This window comes from Nicotiana tabacum, chromosome 19, assembly GCF_000715075.1.
Source record: "Nicotiana tabacum cultivar K326 chromosome 19, ASM71507v2, whole genome shotgun sequence".
Lineage (NCBI taxonomy): Eukaryota > Viridiplantae > Streptophyta > Magnoliopsida > Solanales > Solanaceae > Nicotiana > Nicotiana tabacum.
The window spans coordinates 62155887-62167967 of record NC_134098.1 but is presented as its reverse complement, the minus strand read 5'-3'; the positions used below and the strand labels follow the sequence as shown (position 1 = coordinate 62167967).

The following is a 12081-nucleotide window of genomic DNA, read 5'->3' as shown; positions in this document are numbered from 1 at the left end:
AAGTAAATAAGTGTTATACTAAGATTTTAGGAAAAAGAATTAATTAACTACTTTGTGTAATATAAAATTAATTTTAGAAAGTAAAAAATAAAAAATCATATTTCACTAAGTAATTTCATATTTTTATAATGATATAGATAAACAAATATAAATATAGATTATTAACTCCACCAAGGAATTCTTAATCATCTCCCTTTTCAGTTATACATTTATCTAACCTTTATTCATGGAATACAGGAGCAACAAAGTAAATTGAGTTTAACAAATAACTTAAACAGGATGCAATTAGTCAGAGTCATGATGGAAATATGTACCAAAATAAACACGTCCTAGAAGAATATCTTACGACACCAAAAATAAAAATCAATTTATCTACTATGTCAATAAGCAACTAGCTGATGATTAACCTTAAGATAATCAATAATAAATAAGACTTACTGTGACTATCTCTAGCAAATTGGGCGTTTGGTCTAGTGGTATGATTCTCGCTTTGGGTGCGAGAGGTCCCGAGTTCGATTCTCGGAACGCCCCTAAAGATGTTATCTTTGTTTTCAACTTATCGAATGGAATGGAAATGCTTATTTTACCCAAAGTGTTGCCGTTTTCATTGTCTAAATATGTATACTGCACATGTGATATTTTGTTTTAACTGTCTAACTTTTTTAGTTGGCTAGTTTTAAGTTATGCACAAAAGCGTGTATATCATATCAATAAGTATAAATTTTTATAGCGGAGGGTCTATCGGAAACAACTCCTCTATCTCTATGAGGTAGGGGTAAGGTCTGCGTACACACTACCCTCTCCAGACCCCATTTATGGGATCAAACTGGATTTATTGTTGTTGTTGTAAGTATAAAATTTTAAAAGTTTATATAAATATTACTAAATTATATATTCTGATGATGCAATTGTTATGTGTTATTTTGAAAGTATTTTTATAATTTGATATTGGGTTAGAGCGTATTAATTGTGACTATTGTGGTAATTACTACATAATCATAGTAGCTATTAAAATGTGTATTTAAATTTTAGTTCATAAATGTTATAAAAGAGTTGTTTGACTAAAGGGTAATGGATATACTATTGTATATCTAGAGGAACGCGCATAACTATTTACAAAAAGTCTTTCTCTATTTTTTTTTATACTAGTATTAGGGTATGCGCTTTGCGCGTGTACCTATATCATGAGTATATAATTTTTTTTTAAAATAGGTAACTATATTAAATAATTTATTTGCGTTATTGAACAAAAATTAACGAAAAAGATCTAAGCTACTAAAAAATATAAATATTGATCTAATTTAGCTAGTTCAATAAATAAATAAATTTTGTCTTACATATGCGTTATTGTATTTTTCTTAGGACATACATGATATCTTATGAACATCCTTGTTATTTTTGTTACCTAATACGAAAAACAAATAACAAGTTAAACTTTAACATAATCAATTGTGCTCTATTTTATTTTTTTATTAACCGTCAATGTACTTCTTGTAAAAATAAATTTATGTACCTTAAGAGTTTTATCAATTTAAAAAATAATTTTATTTATATGATGATTTTGCTAGTTACTCCCTCCTTTCTAGTTTATGTGAATCTTTTCACTTTTCAAGAGTTAGTTTGAGTAATCTTTAAAGCTAAATTGAATTAGATTTTTTTGATATTTTAAAGTTAAAACTTAGATATTAAGAAACTATACGAACAATACTATTAAGCTGCAATCTTTTCATGTCAATATGATGAAAAAAATATTTAATTTTTTTGTCAAAGCTTATATATTTTGAATCTTGAAAACTAAAAGGTTTTATATAAATTGAAATTGAGAGAGTAATTAATTCAAAGACTTAATTATTTATTCTCAATATTAAAAAAATATTTTTATTTTTTTGCATCGGGGTTTAGTACTTTTACTATAATATAAAAAGTATAATAATTGTTTTAATTATTTTTTGTATAATATTTGAAATCTACATTCGCGCATTGCGCATGTATCCTATCTTGATGAATAGAATATTATATTAAATATTATATTTAAGTTATAAATAAATATTTAGACTCTTCCTTTTTAGTTTCAGCAAAAATACATAGCCTTTAAAAATATAAAAGCTTTTTTGGAAAAAAACTTCAATATTTATTTTTGATTTAGTGGTTATTTTTTTCTGTTTACCTTTTTTTTTGTGGAGTATCCATTTGTAACTTTGTTTGCTCTAAGTTTTTTTGTCTATCTTCATTCTCATCTTTATCTATTCATATTATTTCATGGATAAGATGATTGAAATAATAGTCTTTTTTATTTATTGAAAACAAACCTGCACGATTGATATGTACCTCGAACAATTGAGATTACATTCTTTGCAATATTAGTTTCCTGTTTTTGAGTCAGTTGTGTTGCTAAAATTAATCGTTATATTTCTTTAACTAAGACCAAATACTCCTAACCCTAAAAGAAGTCCTTAGTGGTTTAAAAGGAGTCTTAAGTCTCAAATATTTTTGTACTTAAACTTTTCCAAACGTTACTTTTTTGATAATTTGTTTTTGTTATGTTACATCATTAATTAAGGAAGGATATATTTAATATTAGGACTTTGTGTATATACTTCAAATAAATAAAGATTTAATGTATTAATTTAGTTTATTTAAAACTCCTAAATATTAGGGAGAAAACTTAAAATGACTATTTTGTCTAATATAAAATTTATTTTTAAGGGACAAAAAAGTCGAACGGCATTTCGCGAAGGGCCTTCGTGCTTTTAATATAGTACTAGTCTTAGAGTACGTGCGGCACGTGTTTGTTGCGTCAATAATAAAAAATTACTAATAAACTATATTCTTCATCATATAAATAATATTAATGTCGTGTTTTAATCGAATTTAAATAATTTCGATTAAAAATTTGAACTAAATGTTAAATAATGTGTCAGCACAAGTTGCTTCGTATTTACAAAAGATTGTAAATTTTTGGCAAAACAAAAAAGAAGAAGAGTTAGAGCTTATACTATTTAAAGAATAATAATTTTACTTTCCAATTTTAATTTTTTATAAGTTATTAGGTCTTCATTGTTTCCTCTTTTTTGGTCTACTTGATATGTTTTTTGCCTTCTATCTTTTCAACTTCAATTTTTATTGCACCAACTTTTACAATTTCCTGTAACTCCTATACAATTAAACGTCTTCCAACATGATGTCTTCCATTTATTGTATTAAGTTTGAAAAGAAAGATAAAAATTTTATTCACACTCGTGACTATTTATCATATGATTTATTATTGTTAAAAGAAAGTAAATTAGTAAAAACAAATATATATATATATATATATATATATATATATATATGAGAGAGAGAGAGAGAGAGAGAGAGATGAAAAGAGGATATAGCTTTTTGAGAAATTAATTCTATATATTTTGTATTATCGCAACTTGCAACCAACCAAATATCATGTAGCTTCAAAGAATGTAACATTATTATTCATGCTTATTATCTTTGATATCAATCACCTCATGTATTGGAATATATCTAGAAAGTCATATGTAAATAAATTATTATCGCATTTATGAAAATATCATAATGAACTTTTTAAATCTTGAATAATTTTAAACTCCTAAATATAGTCTTAATATGTAGTTCAATTGAATTGAATTCTTTTGCTAATCAGTTAATTAAAAAAGTAACTATATTTGTTTTCAACACTAAAGGAATAATTCTTTACCTTTTTCAGATTCTTATACTAGCTCATCCCAATTTTAAAATATTTAAGTGTAATTATGAAGGAAAATAATAATATTTTTCTTTATATATATTATTAAACTTTTAATTAATAAGAAAGTAAATCAATAAAGTAATAAGAATATGAGATGCATTGATCGAGAAAACAATTGTTGAACTCCACAAAAAATATGGCAAACAAGTTGCTACAAAAAAAAAATATTCTTCTATTTTTATTTTTTATTTTTACTAAGATAATCAATTATATAGAATTAATTTATTTTAATTCTATGGTCGTCTGTAAATCCGTAATTAAGAATAAGGAACATCAAAAGAGTGCCAACCGAAATTATCGATTTTAGTTATAATTTTCAATTGGTCTTGCACTATATTTTTTGTTTTTATTAAGATAATAAAATTATATAAAATTAATTGGTTGTAATTCTATGAAAAAGAATATTCAAACATAGAAGAAGTAATATTTTCTATTAGGAAAAAAATTAAACTTAATATACATTCTTCTGAGAATATATGTCTGCTTGATGTATTTTGAGTATGTTAAGGTTTTTTTTTATAATAAAATTAAATTATTTAGTAGCTCTTGTAATTTTAAGCGTAATGTTATTTTGCCACGTATAACGTGCAATGTCCTAAATATACATAAAATAAACTAAACGTCTAAACCTAGATAAATTACAAAGTAGCATGGAAGTAACAATTTATTAAACTTAAAAATACCATTTTTTAGTAAGTTCTTTGGATGTCCTAGAAAGAATAAAATTATGGTACTGAAATTCTAGCAAAAGGTTTATATAAGATGAACTTCTTCTTACATATTAATTCAAATAAGGAACGCTTGAATAAACAAAATTTTAGTTAATTTTAAAGACTTAAATATTGAAAAAGTAACTTAAATTATAATTTTATCTATAGTTTTTTTGAAAAATATATAAAATTTATTTTTAAAGGATAAAAAAGGCATGTATCATCTCACGTATATCATTTTAAAAAAGTATATCCAGGACAATGGATTTATAAGTGTATATTACATTATAAGTACAGAAAATATATGATATTGTTTTTGTAAAAGCTATACTAAAATTAAACTTATAACAGATCGACCGCAAGGGATTTTAAAAATAAAATAAAATATATATATATATACTTTTTTTAGCATTTTTTAGCACCAATAGTTCTGATAACTTTTAATTGACTTCAATGTCCAACATATGTTGTAGTCCATTGGAAATTTAAATTTCTATAACTTTAAAGAATGTAGGTCTTAAAGAAAATCTGTAATCGTTTCGTAAGAAAATATCAATTCTTCAGTGTCAAAGTACGAAAGAAAAATGCAGAAAAATATTTTTATAAGTTGGTTGCTGAAAGATCTAGATAGAAACAGAGAAAAATATGATGAAATCAATATTGTTAGAAACAAAAAAAAATTCTACCTATTTGTCTCCTAAAGTTCTAGTTTTATAATTTTAAGGTTTTCGAATTACATCTAAATATGGTCTATATTTTGTTTCATAAATCAATAGCATCCCCTTAAAATGTGATTCACATCCCTAAAGGTAACGTCCAAATTTAGATATTTGTTCAATAGGAACAAAATTTATATAGGTAAATTTTTAATTAATTTAAACCTTAAATATGAGAATTTTCGCATATATAATAGTTCAAATAAGGAAAAATTTAGTATGCATATTTAGTTAATTTCTAAGTCCTAAATATTAGAGAAACAATTAAATAACTATACCTATATATTAGAAAAATAACTTAAATTACTACTTTGTCCAAACTGGAATTAGTTTTTCAAGGGCAAAAAAGGCGAACGACATTTTGCTAAGGGCCTTCGTGCTTTTAATAGGGTACGCGCTTTGCGCGTGTACCCTATATAAGTGAATATACGATCTTACAAAATTAAGTAATTATTATTAAATAATGTGTTTGAGCTATTAAGAAAATTAAAAGAAAATATAAGTTCCTAAAATTGATAAATGCTGATCTAATTTAGCTAGCTCAATAAGTAAAGAATACTATCATGTAGAAAATTTTATATGCTTTATTGTGATTTTTGATGACTTATGTAGGAATATATGATGAAAAGCATTGTTACTTTTGTTACCTAATAGTGAAAACAAGTAACAAATAATACTATGATATAGCTAATTTTGCTCTATTTTCTAATTTCTTTCACCGCTAATGCTCTTCTTGTGTAAATAATTTTATGTAACTTAGGAGTTTTATCAACCTAAAAAATAATTTTACTTACATGAAGATTTTGAAAAGAATTGAATAAGTTTTTTTTTTTTCTAATTAGTTAATTCAAAGACTTTTTTTTTTGTTTTTGCATTCGGGCTTTGTACTGTTAAAATAACTTTAAAAATATAGTTAATTTTTTAACTCCATTACTTCTCAAACAATTATTTTTCTCTTAATTAATTTTTGAATAATATTTCAATAACTAAAAAAATATTTAATTAAGTGCATACCTCTTGCTTTTAATAGTTACAATCTATTGAGGTTTCTCCTTATAAGAATAAGTTCCCTATAATAAGAATGAATGTCTAAACATATTTTATATGAAAATTGCCGGGAGAAACTATAAGGAAACGAAAAAGTCTTACATAATACATAGTTCATACACAAAAGGATAGTAGTTCAAATATAATTAAGACAATAATTTTAATTCAAAATAAGTAAAGATTTAATAAAAATAATTTTAGTAATTTCAAAGTCCTAAATATTAAAAAAATAAAAATTAAATTAGAATTTTGTCTATTATGAAGACTATTTTAAAAGGGTAAAAAGGCGAACGACATTTCGGCAAGAGCCTTCGTACTTTTAATATAGTATAGATGCTTCTAGAAAATAATATATAATATCAAATACATTATTTATGTATTCTATACGTATTTATTAATATAATATTACTATTATTATTTTAGTAAAAAAAATAACATTTATTCTTGAATCATATATACAAGTACTATTTTAAGAGCTAGTTCAATCCAAGTTTTATTATTATTGATATTTAATATTTTGAAGTCAATAAATTACAAAATTATTTAAATTCTTAATTGGATGTTTCCTAATGCTATACGAATCGTACAAACAATAAAATAAATAAGTGAATGAAAGAAAAGCTGAAAATAAGAACAAAATTCCGGCGTTGACATACATGAGATCTTTCACATGTTTCCTTTCATTTTTTCTTTTTCTTTTTTTTTTTAAATGTTTTTTTCTATTTAATATAATACTCCAAAATTTGAATGGAGTTAAAAGCAAAAAACTTTATTAAGAAAACAAACCCTTAAAAAGTGGACGAAACTTTCCTAATTTGGATTGAAAAGTGCAGGAATTCTAGAATTAAAAAATTAAATTCCTAAATATTAGGAATATAATTAAATGACTACTCCTAAATATTATAAAAATAATTAAATAAATACTCTTACATATTAGGAAAATAATTAAATGACTATTCCTAAATATTAGAAAAATAATTAAATAACTATTCCTAAATATTAGAAAAATAATCTAATGACTATTTTGTCCATTGTGAACTATATTTTAAAAGGGTAAAAAAGGCGAATGACATTTCGCTAAGGGCCTTCGTGCTTTTAATATAGTATAGATAGATTATTTTTGCTGACACAATTAAATTTTTTAGAATTAAAATATTAGCTCATTGAAAAAATAAAAAAATGATTGTAATATATAACATTTAAAATATTAGTGGCAATTATCATTATATATATAACATGGAATGATTATAATTAAGAATACTAAAAATCAAAGAACCGTCGGTCACCATTATCGACTCTAGTCATTATTTCCTACTTTTTTATTGTTCTATTTTTAGTTTTACTAAGATACTTAAATTATTTAAAATTAAGATATTAGCTCATTTAAATCTAATTAATAAAACAAAATAAATAGTCAAACCTAACGTGTACCTGTAACAACCCGGCCGGTCGTTTTGAGTATTATAACCCCATTTCCCCATTTACTACTCAATTTATGCTTTACAGTTGTTTTATGACTTACCGGGTCAGTTGATTCGGGTCCGCAAGGAATTCGGAGTAAAACGAGACACTTAGTCTCATAATTAAAATTTTAAGTTAGAAAAGTTGACTAGATATGGACTTATGTATAAACGACCTCGGATTTGAATTTTTATGATTCTGATAGCTCCGTATGGTGATTTTGGACTTAGGAGCGTGTCCGAAAAATTATTTGGAGGTCCGTAGTGGAATTAGGCTTGAAATGCCGAAAGTTGATTTTTTGGGAAGTTTGACCGGGGGTTGACTTTTTGATATCGGGGTCAAAATCCGATTCTGAAAATTTTAATAGGTCCGTTATGTCATTTATGACTTGTGTGCAAAATTTGAGGTCAATCGGACGTGATTTGATAGGTTTCAGCGTTGTTTGTAGAAATAAAAAGTTTCAACGTTCATTAGGCTTGAATCTATGTGTGATTCATGTTTTTAGTGTTGTTGGATGTGATTTGAAGACTCGACTAAGTTCGTATGATGTTTTAGGACTTGTTGGTATATTTGATTGAGGTCCCGAGGGGCTCGGGCGTGTTTCAGATGGTATTCAGATTATTTTCCTTCATTTTGGTACTGCTGGTAGCTGCTGTTTGCTGGTATTTCAAACCTTCTTCGCGATCGCGAAGATTGGGACACGATCGCGTAGGTTTAGTTGGGCAGTGGAGGTTTTGTTCTATGCGATCACGTGGAAATATCCGCGATCGCGTAGGGTTAATTGGGGGTTGCTGAGTTTTGTTCTATGCGATCACGTGAAGAGGGATGCGATCGCGTAGCTCTGGGATTTTATGACTCGCGAACGCGTGAAGAAGGTCGCGTTCGCGTAGAGTAAGTGGAGTGGAAATAAAAGTCACGCATTTTGTGCTTCGCGATCGCGTAGGTCTGTGAAGTTGTGCATCACGATCGCGTGAAAAAGTCTGCGATCGCGTAGGGTTAAATCTTGGCAGTGGAAAACTGTTCTTCGCGATCGCGTAGAGCAAATGACTAACAGTGAGTTTAAGTTCTGAAAATGGGATATTTTTTATTTTTGACGGATTTGAGCTCGAAAAGAGGCAATTTTCCGATTTTTCAAGGAAAATAACAGGGTAAGTGTTCTTAACTCAATATTGGTTAAATTACCCGAATCCATGGTTATTTTTATCATTTAATTGGTGAATTAAGTTGGAAATATTTGAAAATCCTCTTGGATAAATTTGAGGATTTGAGGGCCGAATTGTTATCGGAATTTAGTATTTTTGGTATGGTTAGACTCGTGGTTGAACGAGCGTTCATATTTAGTAACTTTCGCTGGATTCCGAGACGTGGGTCCCACGAGCGATTTTTTGAGCTAATTTTCATATTTTTATGGAAAACTAGTATTTTCTTATGGAATTAATTCCAATAAATTTTATTGGATGAATCGAATTATTTGTGGCTAGATTAGAAGTGTTTGGAGGCGAATTCACGAGGCAAAAGCTTAGCGGAATAAGAATTTCACGGTTTGAGGTAAGTAACCGTTATAAATCTGGTCCTGAGGGTATGAAACCCCGAATTTTTGTATCATGTGATTATTTTGGAGGTGACGCACATGCTAGGTGACGGGTGTGTGGGCGTGCACCGAGAGGATTGTGACTTGGTCCGTCCCATAAAACTGTAAAGTTGAATAACTCGTTGTTAGCTATATGCTCTCTATGTATTGAAGAAATTTGACTGTAAATCATGTTAGAAATCATGCTTAGGCTATGTGATAGTACTGTTGGGACCCGCAGAGGTCGCGTACTTGTTGAATTATTTGTTAATTGTTGTCTTGTACTCAGTCATGATTTTACTGGCGTATCATACCTCAGTCCTCCTTGATTTTTGTTGATACACTATGTTATCTTTGTTTGGGCTGATCTTTGTGATTTTCGAGAGCTCGAGAAACTAGAGAGGTTTATGACTGAGTGAGGCCAAGGGCCTGTCGGTGAGGTATGGATATTATAGCACGTGAGTTGTCCGTGTAGGATATTATAGCACGTGAGTTGTCCGTGCAGATTATAGCGCTTGGGCTGTAGGAGCCCCTCTGGAGTCTGTACACCTCCAGTGAGTGCGGGTACCCATTGAGTGTGAGTGGGATGAGAGCCCACTGAGTGATTGTAGTCGTGAGAGGCTGTACTTGCTTTTCATTTGTTATTGCATTTAGTTGCTATCTGTCATTGTTGTGAAATTTTCTGAAAGATTTTATATCCGGAATACATGAACTTGAACTGCATAGAACTGATTTGACTTAAAATGCTGGATTTGGAAGCATGTCTTTTCTTTGCTGGAATTACTGAAAATGAACTGTCACGACCCACTTTTCACCTATAGGTCGTGATGGCGCCCAACACTACAGCTAGGCAAGCCAACTAATAAATTAAACATATATCGATAAAATTTAAATCCAAGAAAAATAATAAGATACCAAATTCTACCAATGTGTGTGCCAAGACCTAGTGTCACAAGTGTATGAGCATCTAGTAGATTATACAAAATTTCAAATACTGTCTGAAATGAAAATAGACAGAATTAAGAATACAAGAAGAGGCATTGGTAGCTGCAGGACGAATCAGAAAGGCAGCTCACCACTACGCCCCTGGCCAACGAGGATGTGCGATGATAGGTCCTCCACTAGTATCTGTCTCAGATCCTGCACAAAAAAAGTGCAACAAGTGTAGCATGAGTACGTAAACAACGTATAACCAGTAAGTATCAAGCCTAATCTCGAAGTGGTAGAGACGAGATGGTCGACTTTGACACTCACTAAGGGTCAACAATAATAAATGGAATAAATTATAATTATTCAAATCAGCATGATTCACAGAGTTAACAATAATTTTATTCAATTAGCAGAAATAATAAAAATCCTTCAAATGCAACAATTTTCAATTTATCAAATAGCTTTACAAGCTGCAATAAACTTTTCAAGTATCGTGTAATTATTATTATTATTAAGCACGATTTCTGCCGAGGTCGTACGGCCCGATCCAGAGTTTCGTGTACACTGCCGAGGGACGTGCGGCACGATCCATAGATGCATCTATCCTGCCGAGGCGTTCAGCCCGCTCCACAACAAAGGAGGACATTTTCTTATGTACCTCCGGAATGAGAGTATATTTATTATAAGATAAATTCCGGAGGAAGAACAATTTCTCTTAAGAATTAATCAATTTAAACAGAAATTCAAGCATATGAGATTTCCATCCTTTAATATTTTTATCTAACAATTCACAACATATATATAAATATATCAAATAATTTAATTAAGTAAAGACTACCATTTACACAAGTAATTCATGCTTTTGAGTCCTAAACTACCCGGACTTTAGCATTAATAGTAGCTACGCACGGACTCTCGTCACCTCGTGCGTATGTAGCCCCCACAATTAGCAACAATTATTCAATTTAATCACCTATAAGGTAATTTCTCCCTCACAAGATTAGACAAGAGACTTACCTCGTCTTGATCCAATTTAATCCACTAGAAGGCATGTTCCACGATTATCCAACTATGTCTGGCTCGAATCTAGCCAAAATAATTCGATACAATCACTACAAATTATAGGAATCAATTCTATAAGAAAATACTATATTTTAAATAAAAATTCTGAAATTAATTAAAAATTCGTCTATGGGGCCCATATCTCGGAATCCGGTGAAAGTTACGAAATCCGATAATCCATTCTATTACGAGTCCAACCATACTAGTTTCACTCAAATCCGACTTCGAATCGATACCGAAATCTCAAAAATTCGTTTCTATGAGATTTCTAAAAATTTCTCAAATTTCAATCTCAAAACACTAATTAAATGATGAGAACAATGATATATTTGTGTTTATAAACCAAATTCAAGTTAGAATCACTTACCCCAATGTCTTTTCCTTGAAAATCTATCAAAAATCGCCTCTTCTCAAGCTCCAATTTGTTAAAAATGGCGAATAGGACGAATGCTCTCTTTTATAATTTTGCCCAGGCAGCTCTCGATCATGGCCTAGATCATGGCCTCGATCATGGCCTCGATCATGTCCTCGATCATGGCCTCGATCGTGGCTTCGATCATGGCCTCGAGCATGGCCTCGATCATGGCCTCGATCCTCGGCCTCGATCGTGGCTTAGACCATGGCCTCGATTCTCCGCCTCGATCGTGGCTTCGATCATGGGTCTCAATCTTGGGCCTCGATCTTGTCACGACCCGAAATTCTCACCTTCGAACCGTGATGGCGCCTAACATTTCACTTGCTAGGCAAGCCAACGTTAGAATAATATTAACAAATTTTTAAACAATCTTTAAATTATTAATAATCAAGGAAACAAAAGCGGAAGCAAAG

The 12081-nt window shown here is 29.3% G+C and overlaps 1 non-coding gene across 1 annotated transcript; it reads left to right on the top strand.

Annotated features, from left to right (window-relative positions):
* Positions 1-459: 459 nt before the first annotated feature.
* Positions 460-531, top strand: TRNAP-UGG (transfer RNA proline (anticodon UGG)). Its single transcript has one exon. It is a non-coding gene; the product is annotated as a tRNA-Pro (tRNA).
* The last annotated feature ends 11550 nt before the right edge of the window (positions 532-12081 follow it).